Source organism: Cricetulus griseus, chromosome 4 (assembly GCF_003668045.3).
Source record: "Cricetulus griseus strain 17A/GY chromosome 4, alternate assembly CriGri-PICRH-1.0, whole genome shotgun sequence".
Lineage (NCBI taxonomy): Eukaryota > Metazoa > Chordata > Mammalia > Rodentia > Cricetidae > Cricetulus > Cricetulus griseus.
Genome location: NC_048597.1, coordinates 119,479,159 through 119,503,006, shown reverse-complemented (window position 1 = coordinate 119,503,006; position 23,848 = coordinate 119,479,159). Strand labels below are relative to the sequence as shown.

At 36.3% G+C, this 23,848-nt stretch overlaps 1 protein-coding gene across 3 annotated transcripts in view; it reads left to right on the top strand.

Annotated features, from left to right (window-relative positions):
* Nucleotides 1-23,848, top strand: part of Gria4 (glutamate ionotropic receptor AMPA type subunit 4) — a 351,745-nt gene that overhangs the window by 99,984 nt on the left and 227,913 nt on the right. The window lies entirely within an intron of this gene.

The following is a 23,848-nucleotide window of genomic DNA, read 5'->3' as shown; positions in this document are numbered from 1 at the left end:
AATAATAACAATGCAGGTGGTGGAGCAGTTAACTCTTACCACAGGTGCTCAGAAGGTCTCCCGAGCACCTGGAATATTTGTGATAAGGTACATTTAAGCATCACTGGATTCGAACTGTTCCATTCCTGTAGCCCCAGATTTTATCCAGAATTTTTAATAGAAGTAGATGTTGACTTACAGAGTCAAAACTGGGATTCAGGCAGTTTGTCTCAAATAACACATTTTCAATGACTCCTACTTAGGAAAGAATGCTTGATACTGGAAAAGAGACTTGTTCCCTGATTTTTTTATCTTTCTGATCACACTGTTATCTGAGACTTATGTTTACAAAGTTTTTACATTTGACAGTATCTTTTAATAGGACCATTAAGCTTCATGTAGTTCATTAAGTCCATTAGGTTTCATGTAGTTCACTTCACCTACTAAAACTGAGGATGTTTTAAAGGAGAAAAATTTAGAGTATAATGTTTAATACTTATTGTTGACTAGATAGGATGTAGTATCATCTAGGAGAGAAATCTTTGTCCTTGTCAATAGAGTTCCTAGACTGTGTTAATTGAGATGAGAAGAATTACTCTAATTATGGAAGGGATTCTTACATGAACATGTTTCCTAGACTGAATAAAAAGAAGCAAATGAGAACCAAGATCCATACCTCTCTACTTCCTGGTACCAGAAGGTGACCAGCCCCCTCAAGGCCCTGCCATCACCCCTTCCTCACCACTATGATGGACTGGTGCATTAAACTATGAGTTTAAAAGAAACCCTTACTTCCTTCTTTCAGTTGCCTTTGCCAGACCTTTTGTCACAGAAACAGGAAAACGAACTATTTTAGCCTTAAATTGATTTATGAGAAGTTCATGAAAACTAAGAATGTTTCTCCTCCACCTGTATTCTCCCCTCTGAGATTTCATGTTTTTTTTCTCATGCTCTAACTAGATAATTACCCAGATTCACAGGTCTACCATCTAGTTTCAGTTCTGGGAAAAGCACCTGGGAGCATGTGTGCCATTATGCATCCAGATAACCTATGAACCTATACTCAAGTAGATGCATTAAGGAGTAGTCTATAATCATATTTACTTCATTAATTTTATTAACATTTAATACTTTTGAGGTGTTGTATAAGTTTTTGAAGACAGATTCATGTAGAAGACCTTGGCCTAATTGGCTTACAACCAACCAGTAGAGAAAATTTTAGTCGAACAAAAAACAATTGCACAAATTACTTGTTAGCCCTGATCTTTATAACTTCTATTTTCTTCATGGAACAATCTTCCCTTGACTGTTCCTATGGAAGAATAAATCTCATTTTCCAGTTACGCATGCTGCTCATGAAAAGCTTTTGGAGCCCTTGGTTTACTGCTGCAGAGGTGTTGGGAAAGCACTGATCTTAAGCACAGATTGTTTACTGCTTCTGTAAGTTTTTGTCTTGCACTCATTGTACTTAGTGCCTATTATGGTAAATCTCCTATAAGGGGGAAATTGTAAAAGAATATATAAAAATCATATATATATATATATATATATATATATATATATATATATATCTTTCACTTTTTCCTGAAATTATCACATTTTTCTCTACTCTTTCCTAATTTGAATTAGTATTGTAAATGTAACTATCAAACCACTGTGTAGCAATTCAGTTTAGAAAATTAGAATGTTTCTAGTGATTGCTAAATTACCGAGATTAGAATATCTTCGGATTGGTCTTTTAGAACCTTTCCTAACATCCAAGTCATAAATTGTATTTCTCACATGTTATCAGTCAGTCAGCTGGGAATACTACATATTTTTGTTTGTATTCTGGACTACACTTTAAGGGTTTGGCCTGTCAAGGAGATAGACAATAATGGAAGCAGCTCTTGCTGTGATAAGAGTGTGAAGCAGCTAATCACACTGAGGTTCTGGGCACAAAGCAAAGAAAGATGAGAAGTGACACCCTTGCTTTCTCTTTGTCCTTTGTAAAGAGTCCCCAACCCTCCCCACAGCATTGTGCACTCTCATTCAGGGAAGGCCTTCCTTCCCATGTAATCCTATCTGCAAATACCCTGACAGACACACCCAGAGATGTGCCTTCAAAGAGCTGCCTGCCAACTCCAGTCAAGTTGTCATATTTCTGTTAGTAGTTAGCAAAAGCTTAGCAATGTTATCAGTTCATTGACATCTTCTCTAATTTTAAATGTCAAAATGGTCACGTTTAATTTGCATTTCTATGTGATCCTATTTCAATTCATCTGTATGTGGAGGTGTGTGAGTGTGTATGCACATAAGATATCTTTACAATACTCCATATAAGACAGATTTAAAATTAGATACACATTTGAAATGTAAATTGTGGTCTCCAGGATCACAGCATTCTAAGAAATCCTATCACAGCAGCAGTTCACACACTTAGAATCTGTCAGGTCTATAACGCAGCTGCTTAAAAGAACCTTCCTTCTCTGAGATGCTTTACATAATTAAATATTAACATTTCTAGTGATGTAACCAGTCAACCATAGATACCCTGCAATCTATTCTATGGAGGAGGCAGCCCAGCTTTAGAACTTGTCAATGCATGAGGACGGAGAGAACCATTTATAAAAGGAGGAAGAGAAAAACCTTCATAATTGCATACAGTGTCTCAGCAGTGAGCAATCATGACAGAGGAAATGCTGGGAAAGTACTTGACATTTAAATGTCAATTTAATCAAATTATGCAATCTTTAAAATGTAGCTGAGCAAAATGGGCTCCCTAAATGGTTTAAAACATATCTCTTTCTAAAATGATCCAGAAATTGAGCATTTTGAAGTTGTAAGCTGCCATTTGAACACATACCTTTAAAGAACTTACTGTGCTAGATCATTACATTTTTAAAATAAAAACATAAATTTTACATTTTACCCACAAAAACAAACATCTCTAGTGAAAAGAGAGTGATAAGCTAGGAGTCATTGTGCATTTGTATAGAGATAGAATATCAAAGTTCTACTTAGAAACCTCCAGATAATGAGGAAGAATAGAAATTATTGCTGCCTCACCAGTGTGTTTCCCTTAATTTTATTAGAAATTAACCTTTACCTAAATCCAGCCTCTCCCCCTCTCTGGCTTGCTGCATTGGTAAGACTACAAAGAATAAGTAATTGTTTTGGGTTTTCCAATTTGTCCCTTTTTTATGGAAGTATAAACAATAAGAAAATAGGTTTCCCACCAGGCAGTGGTAGCACACGCCTTTAATCCCAGCACTCTGGAGGCAGAGGCAGGTGGATCTCTGTGAGTTAGAGGCCAGCCTGTTCTACAGAGCAAGGTCCAGGACAGCCTCCAAAGCTACAGAGAAACCCTATCTGGTAAAAAAAAAAAAAAAGAAAGAAAGAAAAGAAATGAGAAGAAAGAAAGAAGGAAAGGAAGGAAGGAAGGAAGGAAGGAAGGAAGGAAGGAAGGAAAATAGGTTGCTCAGGGAAATACATAATTCAATTTATTCCTGAACCACCATAGAAGCTCAAATCATCATGAATGCTCATTACAGGCAACACACTTCTCTTCCAGAGTGCTAAGCCAATAAAATTCCTATGTATTTCAGGAATTAAAAATATGTGTTAGAGCTCATTGTTGTCATCAAGGAAATAGAGTTGTCCTTATGTGTAACTAAGTATGAGATAGAACACTGTCTAGATTTATTTAGTTCAATTGATATAGGTCAAGTTTAGGGTCTTTGGCCATTTGTTTATTCATTTTTAAATGGAGGTAATTGAAACTTTATATGATTTATATAAGGAATAATTTGTACTATTCTAATGAAAGTAATAATATCTACAGAATGGTTAGAAGGGAGTCTTTAACATTGCATCCTGAAATATTTTTTCTGATTGTGTGGTTGATTGACTGGGTTACTTTGTTTTGATTTGTTTTTGACAATGTTAGCCCTGATTATTCTGGTATTAAATATGTGATAATCTTCCTACCTCAGGCGTGAAGATTCTCTTACACATGAAATATGAGAGAACAACTCACACTGTGCAGTAGAGTGTGCCTGTGATTACTGCTGTCACAAGTCATTCACACCTACTCTATTGACAAGGGTCCACATCTTGTTCTATGCTGATTGGTATCTATCAATGTGTCACACTATTTGCAGAGGGAGAATTAATAGAAAATTCAATAACAGGTAGTAGGAGTTTACATACTAAACATGAAGACACTAGGACATTCAGAATTAGCCAGTGCAACAGCTCAATTACCATCTGTAAGCTGAGGAAGACAAAACAATAAAACTAAATGATAGGAGAAGGAACCCACAAAGATAAATTGGGATTTCTTTGAAGAAGGTATGGGAAGTTGCAGCCTACAATAGGTAAAGAAAATTGCCTAAGGGTCACAAGAGCTCAAGTAGATCTTTGGAAGTGGGAAGTGTTCAGAATTAAATGCAAGAAGTGAGTCAGCAGAAGAAATGGAAATATGAGGTACACAGATTTACAGAAGCAGCCTTTGCATCTCTGGCCTGGTGTGGGATGAAGACACTTCAGAACTTCAGTCAGTGGAAATGTGGTCTGACGTACTGCTAAAATGTGTCAGTGTAAGGTGGCCTCCTGAATAGAAAATTAAAGATGGTAAGTTTGGGTTATTACATTGTTTGGATTAATAAACAACTGGGACATTAGTGAGGTTCAACTGGGGGAAAAGGGAAGACATATCTTGAATTTAAGTAGACCATTCTTTGGAGACACAGACAGAATAAAAAAAAGGGCAAAGTAGAAAGCCATGTGAGTGTGGAAATTCTGCCTTTACATGCACTGAGTCTCATTATGGCATAAACTTGTCTTTTACCAAGGCATTTTATATCACAGTCTGAATCCTCTGAATCTGTGAGCTAAATCAACAAGCCCTCTTCATAGCTTATTTATACTTATAGTTTGATCACAGTGCTATAAAAGTTAAGCACTACCCCCAAGACATCGCTCAGCTTATGTTGCTTCATAGGGTCACTCCATTACACTCTATTTGTGAGGCCTACCATTAGACCAACTGACAAAGGAAAATGTTCATACTATCCAGCACCAAGATCTAAAAAACAAATAGATTTTCAGGTGAATGGAGAGAAATGGATAGCTGTCACATCTACCTGTGACTTAGATGCTTTTGAGGCTTGTGAAACAATACAATGCCAGATTATAACTGTCCTGAAAGGAGAGAACCTGTATTAAGGAGATACATCCTTAAGAAACTAAAATTTCCCTGAGGAATCTCATGCATGGAGAAGGGAAAAGGCAGACACAATAGTCAATGAGAGCATAGAACTGCTCTGCAAGGAAGACTAACAACCAGTCCAATGAGTTGACTCATTGATAGGAGCTGCTTAATTATACATAGAAACTGTCCAAAGCTTCATGGTATCACCTAAAGATGGCCTTGATGTGGCTAATAGATTTCTTTGCTCCCTTCCCTATGCATCCACATTGAATAAGTAAATTTTCAGCTTTTCACTATTATTTGTTTAATTGACTTACTAGAAAATGGGAGTTGAACCTGATTTGTTAGATGTGTTAGAATTCAAGTTCTGACTTTAATAATTCCAGTACCACAGTTTCAGAATGCATACAGTATTTAATTTCCTTTCTTGAAACAGATAAGAAGTTCAGACACCAAGCAGCTCCTACTAAAATCACAACTCACTGTGCTTTGCACTATATCCATTGATTTGCATCCATTGCTTTCTTTGATGTGTTTAGATGTCCAAACTGTGCATCTCATGCTTAAACCTCAATTTCCATCTCATGTTTCATAATAGTCTCTGCCTGGTGCTTCAGTCAATGTCTAGGGGTAAACTCAGTGCCAACCAATCACCTTTGTTTAGATACAGCTGTGCTTACAAGCATAAATTTCTACCTCACTATCCCAAAGGGACCAAAGTTAAAGAAATGTATCTTCCTATAAAACCATTGAATAACACAAGACATGATCAGCACCCATATCTACCCACATAGGAAGAAGTAAGAAGGGCATAAGTGTGATTCATTTGCAAAGATAGTGCTTACTTGCTAATAAATAAATAATTCCTTGCCACGTAAGTTGTATAGGTATTACAAGGTATAGAAATTATATTATATTCTTTAATATTGTCCTTGAAGTTCTAGTTAGAGCAATAAGACAACAAAAGGAAATCAAGGTGATACAAATTGGAAAGGAAGAAGTCAAACTTTCACTATTTGCAGATGACATGATAGTCTACAAAAGTGACCTGAAAAACTCTACCAGTGAACTCCTACAGCTGATAAACATCTTCAGCAAAGTGGCAGGATACAAGATTAACTCAAAAAAATCAGTTGCCCTACTATATACAGATGATAAACACACTGAGAAAGAAATCAAAGAAACATCACCCTTTACAATTACAAAAAATAGCATAAAATACCTTGGGATAATGCTAACCTAAAAAGTTAAAGACCAATATCATAAGAACTTTGAGTCTTTAAAAGAAATTAAAGTTGAGAGCAGAAAATGGAAGGATAGGTAGGATCAACATAGCAAAAATGGCAATTGTGCCAAAAGCAACCTACAGATTCAATGCAATCCCCATCAAAATCCTAGCACATATCTTAGCAGACCTTGAAAGAACAATTCTCAAATTTATATGGAAAAACAAGAGACAGAGGATAGCCAAAACAGCCCTGTACAATAAAGGAACTTGTGGGGGCATCAACATTCCTGGCTTAAAACTCTATTATAGAGCTATAGTCCTGAAAACAGCTGGTATTGGCACAAAAATAGACAAGGAGACCAATGAGATTGAATTGAAAACCCTGATATTAAGCCACACACCTAATTTTGACAAAGAAGCTAAATTTATACAATGGAATTAAGAAAGCATCTTCAACAAATGGTGCTGGCATAACTGGATGCTGGCATGTAGAAGACTGCAGATAAATCCATATTTATCACCATGCACAAAACTTAAGTCCAAATGGATCAAAGACCTCAACATAAATTCAGCCACACTGAACCTCCTAAAAGAGAAGGTAGGTGATACCCTTGAACAAACTGGTACAGGAGACTGTTTCCTGAACATAACACCAGTAGCACAAACACTGAGATCCACAATTAATAAATGGGACCTCCTGAAACTGAGAAGCTACTGTAAGGCAAAGGACACAGTCCATAAGACAAACAACAGCCCACAGAATGGGAAAAGAAATTCACCAACCATACATCTGACACAGGGCTGATTTCCAAAATACGAAATAAACACAAGAAGCTAGCCACCAAAACACCAAATAATTCAATTAAAAAGTGGGGTACAGAACTAAATAGACAATTCTCAGTAGTGGAATCTAAAATGGCAGAAAGACACTTAGGAAAGGGCTCAACATCCTTAGCCATCCGGGAAATGCAAATCAAAACAACACTGAGATACCATCTTATACCTGTCAGAATGGCTAAAATCATAAACACCAATGGCAGTTTATTCTGGAGAGGATGAGAGAAAGGGGAACACTCCTCCACTGCTGGTGGGAGTACAGCCACTTTGGAAATCAGCATAGCGATTCCTCAGGAAAATGGGATTCAATCTACCACAAGATCCGGCAATTCCATTCTTAGGCATTTCCCAAAAATTGCACATTCATACAACAAGGACATCTGCTCAACCATGTATATAGCAGCATTATTTGTAATAGTCAGAAACTGGAAGCCACCTAGATGCCCCTCAACTGAGGAATGGATGGAGAAAATGTGTTACATTTACACAATGGAGTAATACTCAGTGGAAAAAAAAAACAATGGAATCTTGAAATTTGCAGGCAAATGGATGGAACTAGAAGAAACCATCTTGAGCCAGGTAACCCAGTAACAAAAAGACAAAAATGATATGTACTCACTCATATATGGATTTTAGACATGGAGCAGGGGATCTCCAGCCTACAATCTACACCAACAGAGAAGCTAGGAAACAAGGAGGACCCTAAGAGAGACATGCATGGTCCCCTGAGAAGGGGAAAAGAACAACATCTCCTGAGCTTATTGGGAGCATGGGGGAGAGGGAGCTAGATCATAGAGGAGAGAGAACAGGAGAGGAGAGGAGGACATAAGAGAGCAGGAAGATTGTCAGGGGAAGAATTGAGGAGAGCAAGAAAAGAGATACCACAATAAAGGGAGGGAGCCATTATAGGTTTAAAGAGAATTCTGGCACTAGGGAAATGGCCAGAGATCTAAGAGTTTGACCCCAAGTAACAATCTAACTTGAGAGGCTAACTTAAATGCTCTTCTCCAATAATGAGGTTGATGACTACCTTATACACCATCCTAGAGCCTTCATCCAGTAGCTGATGGAAGCAGAAGAAGACACCCACATCTAAACACTGAGCTAAACTCTGGAATCCAGTTGCAGAGAGGGGGGAGTGATGAGCAAAGGGGTCAAGACCAGGCTGGAGAAACCCACATGGACAGCTGACCTGAACAAGTGGTTGCTCATGGACCTCAGACTGATAGCTGGGAAAACAACATAGGATTGTTTCATACCCCATGAAGGAGGAAGTCAGTTTAGAGTTCTGAACAATCTATGGGGCCACGGATAGTGGATCAGTATTTACCCCTAGTACACAAATGAACTTTGGGAACCCACTCCACATATAGGGATACTTTCTCGGCCCAGACACATTGGGGAGTCCCTGCTCAAATGATATGACATAGTTTGAAGATCCCTCATGGAAGGCCTCACCCTTCCTGGGGAGCCAAAAGGGGTTGAGATAGGGGGGCCGGTGGTGGGGGGCAGAGGAGGAAGGGAGGAAGAGAGAACTGAGATTGACATGTAAAAGAAGCTTGTTTGGAAAGGATATGTGATAGATAGGTAGGATATTAGTTGGAAGGTTGGTGGGGAGGAGGGGAGGGAGTGGGAACTGGAATTGACATGTAAAACAATCTTGTTTCTAATTCAAATAAAAAAAGAAGCTTGTTTCTAATTTAAATAAAAAAGAAATTACATGCCCCGGCCCACGGGGCTCCGGTAATTCTTGAGTCCGAGGTGGATCAAGCCTGAAAATAATGGGCAAGAAAGAAGGGTTTTTCTTGTCAAGGTCTGAACTTTATTGAAACAAAGGGGCTTTAAAAGAAAAAGGGGGAAGCAGAGAAAGAGGAGGTGGGGGTAGGAATGAATGTTAATTGCTCTCAGACCAGGGCAGGTATCTGGAATCTCCTGTGTTTATCTCAAGCTCTAACCTAAAAAGTGGGGGGAGGAATAGGTGTTAATTGCTTCTCAGGCCAGGCTTGTGTAAATAAGGACTTTGGATCTACCCAAGGCTGGCTCCTAACAATTACAAAAAATAGAAATTATATTATATAAAAACAATCATGTAAGGTAGAATTGGCATGTTTTCTGTATCTTTAAGGGTCTGCTGTTCCCTTTCCTTGGTTTCTATGGACACCTACATTTCCCAAGTTAGATAAAATTTCCAAACAGCATACTATTGAATTCCATGTTGTCACACTGTGCTCTCCACACTTCTTTTCTTATGAGGTTTCTTTGCTGCACTCACTCAATACATTTGGGCTTGATGTTCATGTTGCTATCATAAATTGAGTGGTCCTATATGTATTAAAAATCTCTATCTCTGGCTTCAGATCTGTGCACACAATTTCCTTGTCCTGCTTTCATTAAGTAACTCGCAGAAGGAAGAGTTTCTTTAATCTCACAATTTCAGGTTATAGTCATTGTTGCAGAAGGATCAAAGGTGTAGACCTGGAGAAGCTGGTCACGACACATTCATAACCAAGAGAAGGGTTGAAAAGGATGTGTGCATACTTAGTATTCAGTAATGTTATTCTACACATTTTTGTTTGTTTTTTGAGACAGGGTTTCTCTGTATTGTTTTGGAGCCTGTCCTGGAATTTGCTCTATAGACCAGGCTGGCATCAAACTCACACAGAGATCTGCCTGCCTCTGCCTCCCAAGTGCTGGGATTAAAGGCATGAGCCACCAATGCCCAGCCTTTTCTACCCTTGTATAGTCCAAGGATGCAAATCTAGGGAATTATGCCATCCACAGTGGGGTTGAGTCTTTGTCTTCCCACGTCAGATATATATATATATATATATATATATATATATATATCCTGTCTGTCATCCATCTATCCTCAATTATCACTCAATTATCATCTATTTGTTAGTGTGACTCTCTTTCCAGGTGACTCCAGATATTATCAAATTGAAAATTTGAACTAATCATCACAATTATCACATGCCTTGCAGGTATTCCTCCTTGAATTTCCCCACAAGATCTCAAATCCTCTTACAAAATTAGTCTCACCAAACCTCCTACAGATTATCCCATTTCAGCAACCTTCAAATACACTAATGTTCAGCAGTTACTTTAGTCTAAGCTAATACAAGATTTTGTTCAAATCCTGTCTCATTAAACACCAAATGCTGTCATCATTGAACCTCTTGAGATATAAACTATCCACAATGGTACAATACTTCAAAAACACCCTGAGATCTACTAAGAGCCCTATTCAACTTCCCATATAACAACTGTCATTCCAACACAAATCACAGACAAAATTACTCTTCAGAATCATAGTAGGATAGAGTGGTTTTTGTTTGTACTTAAAGTAGTTTGAGGAACATACATGATTCCTTAAACCTTTCTTGGTTGGCTCTGTTCTTACCTACAACTTATCACTCCCTGTTTATCTCCTTCCTGGACAAGAATGCTACAAAACTATCAGGATTCTTTATATGCCTTCACAAATTCCAATTCCTATGTATAAAAAAAATTTCATTGATCTAGTGTCCATCACATTTCTTATTAAAATTCAGATAAAGGACTGGGGTTGGCTCAAGAGGATAAAGCACTTGCTGTGGAAACATGAGGAAATGTGTTTAGAACCCTAAGCACCCATTTAAAAAGATGGAAATTGCCAGTTTGCCTGTAACCCAGCACTAACTGCATGGCAGGACAATAGAAATAGGATATCACTGGTACTCTGGCTACCATCCTAGCCAAAAAAAAATATGGCTACCTCTGGTTCTTTGAGAGAACAATGCCAAGGGAATAAGGCAGAGAGCACTAAAGGAGGACACCAAATGTTCTCCTTTGTCCTTTACATACATATCACACACATGACAGATGATAGATAGATAGATAGATAGATAGATAGATAGATAGATAGATAGATGATAGATAAACTCACTTAAGTTTGCTATTGCAAACTCTCCTTTTCCAGTATGAATTATAATTATAATGCATGTTCAGTGTAAGCATATGACCACATTTTCAACTCTTTTACTGGTGTGCCTGTCAGTACTTATTACAGTGGCTAACTCGTAAGTGATGCTGAATTTTGTTAAATGATTAATTATTCCTGCCATAATGAAACTAGACATTAATATACACAGTCCTCATTGTGCATGTTCTCAAGGTCATAAAATACATTTAAATTATTTTTATTATCTCAGCACTCCAAAATACCTGAAATCTATTATGTAAATTGTTATTTGATGAATTAACATAAAGCTACATCAAACACAACACATTATTCAAAATAATTATTTTTAAGATTAAATGCTGAAAACATCATGCTATCTGTGCATATTAACTCAGAAACAAAAGTCAAGTTACAAAACCTAAATTCTGCCTAAAGGCTCTATATAGTCAACCACAGCCTGTATGTGTTTTCATCAGCAAGGAAATCAGAGGAGTGAGGAGACTCATTTGTGTTAATCAGCAGTAGAACAGGAAACATGTAAGATAAAAAAAACTCCTAGCTAAATTTGGGTAATTAAAATATTATAACCAAAATAACTTTATAAAATGCATTTTAGGTTATAGTAGGACACAGGACAGCATTCATAATACATGCAATACAAAATAACAGTGCTGCCCATGCCCTCCTTCCTATCCAGCTTAGTTGTAAGAAATACACTTTACACATTTAAAACTCTTGAGCAGAATCTCACTGTTAAGCTGCTGCTCTTCTTAGAGCAGATGTTTTAACTTTCTTTTCATCTAAGCTAAGGATCTCGTCTTTTCTTCATCATATCTAAAGGCCGTCAGCAGGACACTTTATAGCATTGAGACCCAGTTTTGTAGGAGAAATTATTCAACCTAGATATGCTGCAAAAGTATCTTAGACCAAAGAGTTCCATAATCCTGGAGTGATATTTTCTTTTGCACACTGGAAAATAAGCTTCTTTACTTATATATGCATGCAATATTGAATAAAAACAGATGTCTCAAAATTATTAAGGCAGAAATTAAAATGACCATTTGGACACTCATGACTATAGCTGGCAATTTATCATCCAGCCTAAATGAAAAGGCAATGGTGGAGCCAGAAAACTCAGCTCTAACAATATACTGCCTACAAATAAAAATTGATCTTGATTTACTCTAAAATGGAGATATGTTTTCATTGGTGGCCAACATTTACAAGTCAGAAATATATTCACAAATATTAAGATTCATGGATGATATAAAATAAGCAGAATCCCTAGGCTCACTGGCATTTGGTAATAGACAACAAAGGAGGCAGTCAACTATTCTCGTGAGTTTGTCACCAATCTTAAATACTAATCACTTGAGCTACTCACTCACCAACATTGCATGCTGAGTCTGTGCAGCTGAACTGCTCCAGCTTCATTTAGCGGCAGTTAATGGCAGGTAGATTACACACACACACACACACACACACACACACACACACACAGGCACACTCAGAGAGAGGAGAGAGAGGGAGGGTGGCTAAAGAGCCATATTGAAAGAATAGTTATTAATTCTATACCTCCATGAGGAAATAGTTGAATGTGTTAAAAAAAAGTTTTTTATTTAAAATTCCAATGAATGGTAATTCTATTGAATAAATTCTGGAAGATATGTTCTTTTTCTGCTAAACAGTTAAATTGTTTAAAAAAAGTGTTAAAATATCTCTATATATTATTGCATATAATAGACATGTCTGTTATATGATCTTTTAAACTTCTAACATGTTGCTTTATATAATTGAACAATAATGTATAATTTGTTTTCCTTCCAAAGGATTCATAAATTTCTTATATTATTTGCTAAGAAATATGTTTAAATATACTTCATTTTCAGAAGTCTATATTCTAATATAAGGTTTGATTCCTTTGGTTCTGTAGAATTCTGACTTCCAAAAATTTACAAAAGTTGTTAGAAAATTCAATTCTAGCATAAAAGTGAAATGTGCCTGTCTCAACCTTTAATACTTAGAAAGTTGTGATTATGGTGATTACAATAAGTAATGTTCAGCTATGGCTTCCTGAGCCTGAAATCCTTTCCATTTCCTTTACAAACACATATAGCTCCAGTCATAAAAACTTATTAATAATAGCAATTAAATTATAATTCAGGATTTGACATTATAGAGAATGAAAATGCAAGACACTTTGCCATTATTCAATACTGTAAAATCCTGATAATTTGTAAAGAAGTAAAACTTTATAAATCAGAATTTATTTTCACTGTAAAAACTCTGGAAATTTTTCTGAGACCCTAAATGCCATCTAAGAAATACAACCAAGAGAAGAAAATACCTGGAATGGTTCATTCTTCTAGTTTTGTGTTTTCCATCTTACAGCTCAAATGTTTGAAAATTGTTCTTGGGACTTGAAAATAGGCAAATGCATTCAAGAAAGCAATTAAACAGTCATCTGATCATTTTTTCTAATATCTGCTTCTGGTTATGAATATATATTATATATATATATATATATATATTATATATATACAATTTATTTTTCTTCTGCAATACATATATTGCAGAAGAAACAGAAATTCCTTAACGTTTCTTTTTATAGATGAAGTAACTAAGACAGATGACTTTTGTAACATTTCCACTCAGTCACAGTAAGCAAGAAATTCTCTTCTAAGACTTTATGCAGGATGATTTACCAAGACACATTTACAACTGAGAAGTCCTGTGACACTGAGTGCAGCAGTCATATTGGCCTCCGTTGTGTATGTTTGTGCTTTTTAAATCGGCAGATGAATGTCAGTTTACCTTGAGAAGTGGCTTCTTAAGAAGAGTCTGGTTTTCCATAATCCCTTAAGACTCTGTTCTGCTTCTTTGCAATTTAAGTATTCTTATAGCATCTCTTCCACTCCAATAAAAGCACAACAGTGGAAATCTCTCAGCAGGCCAGCCAGGAAGAAGCACTTAGGCTGTGATTTTCTTTTTAAGTGCTGGTGAGGAATGAGCATGAACTGACTTTAAAACCACTTTCATTGTTTATATGTAGGAGCATAAATTAATTTTATCAATGTAACAAATATTGTCTTTTAAAAATAAACCCAAGTCATCTGTAAGTTAATGAATAAAAAATAACTATTACACAGTAGCAATACAACAATTGCTCCTTTTCATCCTTCCCGAGGGTAATTGCCTGAATGTTTCTCTCCTGTGTTCATGACACTAGAGACTTGGGGTTAAAATAATGGAGCACTTACACCCACTGAGAACTTGTAAAACTCTGAATTCCAATTTTGTTGCCTAGAAATTAACCTTCCTAAGGCAAATCATCTTAATTCAGTGCTTTAATTAAGCACAAATATCTTCATGAATCTCAGTTATCTATCACACATGACCTCTTCTGTACCCTCATTGTTTCAGCTACTCATTTTACATTTGTTGATCATCAACTCTGGGCCAAATCTTATATAGAACACTGAAAATTAGAACAAGAACTAAAACACTCATACTTATGCCTAGTGCTATGAACATACATTGGACCAGAGTCATGCAATTCTGAATCCAAAATAACTGATGACACTTTCGAAGAAGTGTCACAGTCATTAGAAAACAGTTTCTTCAACACACTCAAATATCTGCCCAAATATTTTTCTACTCCATATTTAATTAAAGTTGTCCCCTTCTAAAATGCATTTAAATGATTGCAGAAAGAGTGATGTTCTTTCTGACGAAGAAAAGCTCCCATATACTATACTTGAAAAAATTCTTTTGGTAGCATGAAAATAATCTTGCCACAATTATGGGATTGCATCACACAGCATAACATATAGTGATAATTAAAAGTTTCCATTAAAAAGTTATTAGAAGGTGAAAAGGCATTCTAAACACTTGAATGATGAGCAGAAAAATCACTGGTGCCTTAGTGTCCTGTATGGTACTTTGTATAGCAGTAACAGCGAACCGACTTGAAGCAAGTGCACCTGTTTTGATATAGATACATGTTAGAAACTGGTGCCTCCATCTCCTCTCATATTCCTTGCTGCCAAGGCCTCCTTTCTGGCACATTTATTGCTATATATTAGCAGTCTAAAAGAATGATATAATCTTTGCACCTTCCAAATTACTGCCAAGGAAGTCATTTTTACCCTGAATGGAATCTTGCTGTTCATCCTGAGTGCTGCAAAAAGCCTTCTGCTCTTTCCTTTCGGGTCCTTAGAAGCCTGACTCTGGAAAGAAATGTGCAAACAAGCCTGTATATTTTTACTGAGCTCTCAATTAGTTCAATTTAGAAGTGAAATGTGCTTTCTGGCTGAGATGTCATAAAACTGGCAGGAAAGCATAAGCAATGCCATTAAAATACAGACACATGATTGCATCACCAACTTCTAATGGCACTGTCCAGAGCAGCTTCTGGGAAGATACCTGAGAAACTGAAAGTCCGTAATAGTGGGATAATTAAAGTGAAATATTTTTGCACCATTTGCATTTCAACTTGTTGTTGATGACTAAATCAGTGACTTTCTGTGCTGTAACAAACTCACCACTTAGAATCTAAAGAAATAGCATTAATAACCTATAATAATGCCTTAAGGGAATAAATTAATGAATGTCAGCCCAGCATGCTTTTTCTACCATCTGACTGAGACTTTTTCAAATCAGAACACAAAGAGATTATGATTTAAATATCAAAAAAGTAAATCATAGGAAGAAAGAAGATCACTGAATTGATATAGCCTGACTATGAGATGTTTTGAAATATTCTCTTAGCATTTTAAGAGAACTTAGTTTTATTCACATGGTTGATTGCTGTGGGATATTTTTTTTTATAAATGAAAATTGAATGTATTTTTAACTAATACAGAAAATCAAGATGGTACATGACTATGATGTATTATGTGATCTTTTGGTACAAATACATAATGTGTGCAATGTATAGTATTTTAAACATAGTGCTTCAAACATCCATTATATCTTTTCCAAAGGTAATTAATATTTCTTTTTTGTTTTTTTTCATTCATTTATTTAGCTCACAAATAAAGTCATGCACAATTATGATATAGAATACAGTATGTTCACAATGGCATGGCTAAATTAAACCAGTTAACATGTTATATTTTTACACTTTGTGGAAATGTATTGCTATGATTGGTGTAGTAAAAAGCTGAACATCCAATAGCTAGCCAGGAGGTATAGGCTGGCAGAGAGAGAAAGTAGGAGGAATTGAGGAGAGAGAGACAAAGAGAGAGAGAGAGATGTCAGGAGACAAAGAACAAGCAGGACATGCAGGAAGAGGTAACAGTCATGAGCCATTTGGCAGCATGTAGATTAATAGAAATGTGTTATGTTAAAAAAAAAAAAACTAGTAAGGAACAAGTCTAAGCTATAGACCGAGCTTTTAAAATTAATAAGAAATCTCCATGTCATTATTTGGGAGCTATTGGAGGGACAGAAAAACTCATTACAGTTGGTAAAAACCTTTTTGGAAGAATATATAGCAAGACTTATAAAAATTAACAGGTATAACTGGGTAAATTCAGAGTGAAAAGAAATAACCATGGCCATTCAGGAGTAAGATTGCTACAGGGGTTATGGGGGACTTCGAGCCCTGGAACGGTACTCTGCTCCAGTCTGTATAGCAGTAGATATACTAACAGCATCACCATATACACTAGTAAAAAATAATGAGTATTTAAATGAAAATATTTCCCTGATTAAATACACACACACACACACACACACACACACACACACACACACACAATGCATCCTGTCCCTGTTAGTTGTGAAAAACATAGTCTCATTATCAATTGTTAACCAATCCATAAAGAGTTATGATCACAATTTTTTTCCAGAAGGATTATTTATTAGTATTTATTATTTATTTCTATGTCATGATAGCTAGAAACTTTCTGAACCTGAGCTTTAATTAAATACTAGTGATGAGTTGATGTATATTCAAAGGGAAGGGGAAACACACATAAGGGCCCCCAGAGACTAGCAGAGAATGAAAATGTGGAAATAGAGTGACAGAATCACCTTATAGACCAAAGAATGGCTCTGAGCCAGTCAAACCACATTCTTCTACCCTCTCTTCTTTCTTGTTTTATTTCACCAGAAATCTTGATTTTTTTTAGTTTTTTTTTATTTTATTTTAGAAGCACTCATATTTTCATATCATTCCCCACTCCCTGAAAGCCCAGGAGCAAAGATCCATAGCCACCTATGGAAACACTATTACCATATACATTCATAGACACCTATTGATATACTATCACCACATAAATTTATAGACACATATGGATACACTAACAACACATACATTAATAGACACATGTAGACACACACAAATATTTATTGCAAAATATCATAGGTTACACTGGAGACTATAAATATAAAATATCTATACTATATATTATAGATACTTAACTAGGACAGTTAAATAGTACTTAATATTATTGATTAATAACTTTTAACATTATTCCTACTGATGTAGTGGTAGTTGGTAGAGGAAGAGGAGTTTGTTTCTTTTCTCTTCATATCACCCAGGCTTCCAGGTTCATCAGAAGAAAGACTACAGTTCTCAATGTGGCGACGATAAAGTTATTGTAAAAGGAATTACATTGACAAGGAATCTGGGCTACTTCACTGTGTCATAAAACATGTGAAAAGGACAGATATATAGATCTTCAGACAAAATAATAGATATGAAGTAGATGGTGCAATTGGAAGATGGGACATATGAACATAGAATTTACATTACTTTTGTCAGTATCATGTCAAAAAGAAACTCCAGCTTCCCAAATTCTGGTGGTTAGATAAAAGCAGCATTATTGAGGACCTGTGAAGCTGGTTTGTCCCTACTAAAAAAAACATTTCCCTTATCACTAGCAAAGGAGAAAAAGGGTTACCTGTGGTGCCTATTAGCACACCAAAGTGCATGCTGACTGCCAGGCTCCCTCAGTTTCACAAGTGTGCCCTCCAGGATTCATGCTAGCCTCCCAGCTCTTTGCTGCTCCTTTCACCTCCACTCCTATGCTGAACTTCCCTAGTCACAGGTTACTCTTTTCTCCTTATAACCCTCCTGTTTCTGCTGTGTTCCCCTTTAGTTCTCTGTTATACCCTGTCTTTTTCCCACACTCTTTGTCTTCATCTTTTGCTCTCCCTGACCCCTTCTCTGTCTCTCTGATCTGCTCCCGCTTTTCTCATGGCCAAGTCTAGTAAATGACCACCATGTCCAGTCTACTACCTTCTCTGTCTCTGCTATGGATTCCTCCAGATACCTCTGGATGTTTTCTCCCTCATATCTACAATAAAAACCTTCTTCTTAACCATTCCATGGAGTATTAACGCCTTCAGTTTTTATAGTCAGTACTGTTGCAAAGTATTGACAAGAAGTAACTTGTGGGAGAAAGTATTCATTTCAGTTTACATATCAAGGGAAACAATCTACTATGTTGGGAAAAGCATGAAGGCAGAAGCAGGAGATTATGGGTCATATCACACCTTCACTTAAGAAGCAATCTGAAAAGAAGTGAGTTTGGACAATAAAACCTCCAACCCTGTCCACAGTGACCGATATCCTCCATCAAGGTTCCACCTCCCGAAGGTACTCTAATCTTCCCAGATGGCACTGAGGAGCAAGTGTTGAAACATGTGAGCCTCTGGGGAACATTTCATATTCAAGCTATAACAAATGACATTTAAAAGCCCAGAATTAAATGACTTCATCTGTGTTTTGAGAAAAGTGAACAGTATAAGATGAAATATGTGAACGTGTACAAAATTTAAAGAAATGGGTGTCAAGACATACCCATTACAAAAGAAGACCAGGGTTGTGGTGTTAGAAAGAAAAGCAAGAGAAGCATTTCAAAGACTCATCTAAACATGTCAAAACACAGCAGAGGATTCCACCAAATTAAAAATTAAAAATGAGTGCTCAGTGATGAAGATTAAGGAGGTGCAGAAGCACGAGACAGATGAATAGGAAGCTATGTGAAAAGAGGAGGCTGTGAGCAGTTAGTCAGCATGGAAAGGGCAAAGGACAGAAGTTCTTTGCCTTAATAAAGTAAAGCTTCAAATACATTCAGAAAATGCTCTTGAAAAGGAAAATTGAAAATAAAATAGAAGTGTAAAAACTACAAAGAACACCTGCACTCACTTGGTCCACACTGCTATCGGTGTCAAATCCAATACACATCTTCTAAGTTGCAACACACTGAGCTAAGATCTTGTCATTTTACTTGGATATGATACAAATAATCACAAATTATGCTACAATTTCATTTAGTTTATCATCTGGAATATGCATGTGGAGTGAAATTGGGCAACTCCCTGATGAGAAAACACATTTAATTAATTCACACCATCAGGTTTAAGGTGAATGGACCATCTCCATGTGTTTATATTATGAGCTGATTTGCATAATGCATGATCCAGATTATCTCATTAATGAAGCAAAATATAGAATGTGCACTTAAAATTATGATTGCATTATTTCATTGAAAATCTCATTTTAATTAGTGTTTATATCCCCAAATATCTGTCAATCTGATATCTCCACCTCTACTCAGTGACATGCAATAATTATTGTTTCTTATTTTATTTTAAAAACTAAAATTCAGTTTTCTTTTTCTACATTCAGAATATATTTTATTAAGCTTAGTTTACCCTTAAATTATGCTACATTTATATACTTTTATAATACTGCTGAAATACATACTTGTATGCTAAGTAACAGCCGATGGTATGAGAGATAACCAAGCAAAATTTTGATTTAGTGTTTTTGAAGTTAAATTTATAATAAATATGGAAATGACTAGGCTATTGAATTTGAATCTATTGAACCAAACACTACATTGTTCAGGGTTTCACATGAAGATAATAACATTGCACATTTGACTGACAGCCTATTCTTACACATTGAAGACACAATAACTCTCACCTGCCAAGCCAGGGCTCTAGACTAAAACAGAGGGATAATGTTTAAAAGAATAACACTACAGAGAGAAATTTGCAAAGATATGTGGATGACAGAATTCATCCAGAAGCAAATGTTAATCAGTATGTATTTAGTATATTTTCAAAGTAAGAGTCATAGAAGCAGAAAGGCAGATAGCTATAAAATATCTGATTATGTATCATGTTAAACTTGAATAGAAACAGATGGTGATGATGATTAAAAATAAGAAGTTATGAAATTTGCAGAAGCCTAGCAAAATAAATTGAAATGAGCTAAATAATATGGTAAATACAAGTCCTGAATTTGTACTGAAAACATGTGGAAGGGTTAAGGAGAATTTTCTGAGAAGTGCCTCAGCTTAAAACACTATTCAGTCCCTAAATTCTTAGAAAAAGAGCTTATGTTTTGCACAAATAAAAACTGGATTGCTCCTGGATTTTTTTGTATGATAGAAGGACAGAAGAGATTATGAACCCATTCTAGCTCGCCAATGGTTCCCAAGTGGCACCAGTCCTTCTGGGGGTACTCCTGGAGGTCCTGGAGAAATACTGTGGGGGAAATACCATTCTTACTGTTTCTGAATATGTTTTAAAACCTATGTGTAGGTTCAGTAGCAAAATGGAAGCTGGAGTTGAAGAGTTGAATTCTAACCCTAATCATGAATGAGATAACTTGTATCAAGCATTATGTAAATTAGACCATAATATAAGCACTTTTTTCAGTAGAGTAAAATAGAAGTTTTTTGATCCATGGAATGGGGATACAGTTCAGTGGTTGAATACATGATTAACATAGGTATAAAATCTGGGTTCAATGGCCAGATCCAAAATCAAAATTAAACAAACAAAAATAAAAGTGAATTGAGTCAGATCTCTAAGTGACAAAGTCAGCCTAAAACTTGAGTGAAAACCAGAACATATGAAGCAAATGAAGTAAGCACAGACTGTACCATCTCAAGTGTTAGAGGGACATTATGAGGTTGGGTTCTGGTCTATAACGTGAGTTACTTGATCACCTAAGCTACGGAAATTGAACTGTATGGAAACCCAAAATGCCAATGCATTCGTTATGACAGCCCTATATCTTGCAACAAAATTATGGCCAGTTACACTGTTCAAACAAGCCTTTGAGAATGGTTTCTGTGTACCAAGGGTTAATTATAGTCCTCAGGGAAGGTAGGACAGACTTACAAATGGATGACCTTACTCAATAGATTTCTTCACAAACCACTACAATAGCTGTAGAAGTGATATCTTCTGTATAGAATTTAAACATCTTTCATCTTAGCTTTAAATCAAGTGAGGCATTTTATTTTCTAGAATTTTTACTGTGTTATTTAATAATTGTAATATTTTAACTAAAACTATGCATAGATACTAATGTCTAAAAAATACTGCTTTTTGCTTCATGTGTCTTCATGGGATGTAAGTTTATATGCTCTCATTAAATTTTTGTCATATCATATTTTTATCATTTATGCCAATGAGATAAAATTTTATGTTTCATTATCTCTGAAAATAAGTCAAAATAATTTGTCCTCTTAGTGAAGCTAAACAGTGAAATAACTGGATTTGTGTTTATTTACAAGGTCGGCAATTTTACCCTTATATTTTCATGTCAATTATATCTTGAACATTCAACTGAAATATAGTCTCTGGTCCTTTAATAAGCCATATTGTTTTTAAAAATATCACATGCACATCACTTAAAGATGAGTAGCAGCATCTACTTTCTGCTCATTTTTATGATCTCCTCTTATAACCTTTATTCTTTATGATTTTAAGTGAAAAAACAAATAGAAATAAAAGAAACTATCTAGATTTATTCCAAAATCTTAGAAATTGTAAGGTACAGATAAAGATGTTAGTATATATTTCTAGAACTTTCAACATTTTAATAAATTTCTTCAATTATTGATGCTGGAAATATAACCCAGTTAAGAGTACTTGATGAGGAGGACCCTAAGAGTCCTCTGGAGAAGGGGAAAGGAACAAGATCTCCTGAGCAAATTGGGAGCACTGGAAGAGGGGGGAGGGAGCTAGGAAAATGAGAAGGGGAGAAGAGGAGGGGTAAGGAAGACATGAACAAGCAGAAAAGTTGAGTTGAAAGAAACAAGAATGGAGATACCATAATAGAGGGAGACATTTTAGGTTTACAAAGAAATCAGGCATTAAGGAAATGTCTGGAGATGAAGATGACACCAGGTAACAATCTAAGCAACAAAGGAGAGGCTACCTTAAATGCCTGCCCCTGATAATGAGATTGATGGCTGACTCATATGCCTCCCGATAGTCCTCATCCAGAAGCTGGTGGAAGTAGAAGCAGACACCCCAACTTATCACTGAACTGAACTGGAATCCAGTTGCAGAGAAGGACGAGTGATGAGCAAAGGGGTCGAGACCAAGCTCGTGAAACCCACAGAAACAGCTGACCTGAACATCGGGGAGCTCTTGGTCCCCAGACTGATAGCTGGGAAATTAGCATGGGACTGATCCAGACCCCAGGAGCATGGGTTTCAGGGAGGAAACCTCAGAAATCTACGGGACCTCCTGTAGTAGTTCAGTACTTATCCCTAGCATAGGTGTAGACTTTGGGAGTCCATTTCACATAGAGGGATACTCCCTGAGCCAAGACACAAGGGGGTGGGCCTAGGCCCTATCCCAAAGGACACGATAGACTCTGATGACCCCCTATGGAAGGCCTCACTCTCCAGGGGGAGCAGAAAGGATATATGATAGGAAGGGGTTTAGTTGGGGGGGGCTTGGAGGGGAGGAAGGGGGAACTGGGATTGACATGTAAAACAATCTTGTTTCTAATTCAAATAAAAAAATAGTATTGCCAAAAAAAGAGTACTTGATGATCTTGCAGGGCACCCTGCTTCAATTCTCAGTATTCACATTACAGGTATCTCACAGGAATCTGTAACTCTTGTTTTAGGTGATCTTAGCCATACAAGAATTTACAGTGCAGTCTTGTTTTACTGCACACACACACACACACACACACACACACACACACACACACACACACAGAGAGAGAGAGAGAGAGAGAGAGAGAGAGAGAGAGAGAGACAGATGGACAGACAGACAGACAGACAGACAGACAGACAGAGAAATTAATGTCTCCCAATGACAATAGTTACGTTGTTTTTAAAGTTTAGATGAGAAAAATTCACCTAAGTTTGTTCCATAAATCAGCCATGCCATGGTAAGCCACATACCTTTGGGAAAGAATATAAAGAGACTCACTCACTTCACAGCACTGCAAAAAAGATATTCTCTTTCTCCCAGCAGGACGGGCTCAGGATTTTGGATGACTATTTTAGGGTTATAGCTACACAGTTGCTTCTGGTTCACTCAGTTGCTTATCTACCTTAAAAATGATTTCCCTTTCAAACCCAATTTCTATTTTCAAACATGATTCAAGCAGACTTTGGGGTTGTGACAATAGACTGAATAAATACAGAGTAAAGTTGTAAATAAAAAGTTAACAATTTATCAAATTCTGTCCAAGAATAGATGAGGTAAGCACATAGCTAAGGAAACAGTCAATTGTTTCTTCAATTTCTAGAAAAAAAAAGTCTAAGTACACTATTATAGTTTTTAGGCTAGAACAAATACAGAAAAAAATTGCATCTGTCATCACTTGGAGCATGGGATTTGATGTTTTAGAGGGTTACATATTACTTATTTTAATAAATTTTAT